This window comes from Myotis davidii, unplaced genomic scaffold (assembly GCF_000327345.1).
Source record: "Myotis davidii unplaced genomic scaffold, ASM32734v1 scaffold991, whole genome shotgun sequence".
In the NCBI taxonomy this organism is placed as follows: domain Eukaryota; kingdom Metazoa; phylum Chordata; class Mammalia; order Chiroptera; family Vespertilionidae; genus Myotis; species Myotis davidii.
Genome location: NW_006283137.1, coordinates 724,027 through 726,657, shown reverse-complemented (window position 1 = coordinate 726,657; position 2,631 = coordinate 724,027).

Below are 2,631 nucleotides of genomic sequence, written 5' to 3'. Positions count from 1 at the left end.
GCTCCGCCTGGGGGTGGGGTGGGGGGCTCTCACTGGTCAGCTCGGGCCGCATGGGGGGCTGGACTCTGTGGCTTCCTCTGCGGACCAAGAGCAGAGCAGTTCCCTTTGGAAGGCTTTATTTTTTTGAAGGTTTAATTGTTTAAAGTCCGAGCGTCTTCCTAGCAGCGAAAAAGAGGGAGACTACACACCATTTTAGCGGAATCTTCCTGCGTGGCTTGGGTTAGTGGCTGTACTAAGCGCTTCCTCCCAAGGTTCTAGAATAGCAGTGGCGTGGCGAGGCAGCTGCCAGGCGCCCCCCGCATCCACGCCCGGCCATTGGCGCCGTGTGCGGGTCCCTGCCGGACGCTCAGGGGATCAGCCGGCCCTTCCCGTCCAGCGTGGAGCTGGGCTGAGCCTGGGGACCAGGAGGAAAGGCGGGGGTCAGGGTGCCTGTCGTAGAAAGCCATCCGCTTGCAGAGGCGCCCACGGCCTGGGGACAGACACCTGCCGCCGGCCGGCCGCCCGCTCCTTCCGGGCGAGGCCTCGATGCCATCCAGCGGGGGTTTGTCTGAGGGAGGGGAGACCCTCAGCATTCCCTCTCCACCAAAACCAGCACCAGGAGGAGCCAGGCCCCCGATGAGCTCCTCCCTGGGCGGCTCCCTCTTGACACGCACGGCGAGAGCCTGCGGATGCCGCATGGCACATGCTCTCAGACGGCGACTCTGCCCGCCCGGCCACCATTCGGTGTGAGGACGCGTCTGCTTCTCGCTCAGTGCGTGGCCCACCGAGACACGGCTTTGCAAAACCCATGAGCAGTGAGCATGTAGTGTGCGTGTCTCCCAGGAATCCTGACTCCTCATTGGAGGGACCACGTGATGCCGTCAGGCCTGGTGTGTCCCGCGCAGGGACAAGGGACTCTCCCCAGGCCCCTGGGAGACTGGGGTGCGTGTGCCCACCTCTGGGGGACATTCTGCTAAGATGGGGGATCTTCGCAGGACAGAGAAGCGGCGGGGACATGGACAGTGCGGATTATTGTTTTCAGGGGAGTGACTTGTCATCGGCACCCAACAGCCGGGTGTATCCAGTCTTAGCGCCCAGACGTCCGCCTGATACATTGACAGCCGTGAACTTGGACCCACGGGAGGGACAGGAAGCTCAGGGCGATCTCGTTTGATGGGGAAGCTGTCGCCCTTGTGCGAGCCTCGTGTTGGAGTCTGGGGAACCTCCAGCGTGACTAAGGCCGGCTCTGGTGAGCGTGTTTTTCTCTCGCGGGCAGGCCTACCCTCGTCGATGAGGGAAACCGCCCAAGCCTGCGTTCTCAGCCTCGCCCTGCGGCCCCACCCGTGGCTGGGTCTCCGCGCACCTTTGCCTGCTGTTGGCAAGTGCACGCCGCACGTGTATGTCTGACAATATTGCAAAGAGCACCGCGTCCCTGGCTGGCCCACGCGTCAGCAGGTAGACGGACTGTCCGCGGGGGCTTCCCCCGAGGGTTCAAACCTCCTTTTAAAAGTAGAACTTGTGCCCGGCCGGCGTGGCTCCGTGGTTGAGCGTCGACCTATGAACCAGGAGGTCATGGTTCGATTCCCGCTCAGGGCACATGCCCCGGTTGTGGGCTCCATCCCCAGTGTGGGGGGTGCAGGAGGCAGCTGACCAATGATTCTCCCTCATCATGGATGTTTCTATCTCTCTCTCTTCTCTCCCTTCCTCTGAAATCAATAAAAATATATTAAAAAAAATAAAAGTAGAACTTGCGCAGCGCAGACGGGCAGAGCTGCCCCCGGGCCGTCGGGGAGGGTGGCGGCATTTACGCTCACAGGGCGGCCTGCGTCCTGCCCGCCCCAGGTGTCCTCTGTCCTTGTGACGTGTCACCACGGAGACTGACAGAGGGCGCATAATCACCTCCCTTCCTGCCGTGGGCGTGAGCGTATGTTTTGCTCAGATCCTAAGAAGAACACGCCTCAGACCAGACTGGGAACATCGAACCCCAGGGTGATTTTTCAGGAAGCAGCGAGCGCTGGAAACGAGGCTGTACAGGAAGCGTGTCGGTCATAATCATAGCCGTGATGCCGGCCGCTTTGGAACGCATTCATGTACCCCAGATTCCAGAAGGCACTGGTCTGTTGGAGGGAGGGAGGGGGCATGCTTTGGAGCCCGAGGCCCCGCCTCCTGGGCCAGCGCGGTCCCCGGGGCTCTGTGCCCGCCTCATGCGGGAGGTCGCTGTGCCCGCAGCCGGCGCCCAGCTGTGCGCAGTGAGGCCCGGATGCAGGATGTTCTTCCCTCCCCACGGGCTTCGCTCGGGGCTGTGTGGGGGTCCAGCGAGGAGAGGGGATGCGAGAGGCCCCCAGGGTCTGGCTTTATGGGAGACTCGGGCTGCCTGCGAGCTGGGGCCCGCACACACCGCACCCTCGGCCGCCTCCCCTTGGGGCTGCAGAGAGAGGCCTCTGCGTGTGCAGTCCAGCACGCGGCCATGGCTTCCCGCTCTCCGCCCTGCTCGCTCTGCCTCCTCTGACGCCACCGGCCTGTCCCCTCCTGCCCGCCCTCCCCCTCCGTCACCTACAGAGTGGCGAGGGCTTGGCGCTGGCAGGGCGGCCGTGCCCCGAGCGCAGAGCCGCGGGAGGCAAGATTTACGGTCCCTGCTGCCCTGTGGATGGC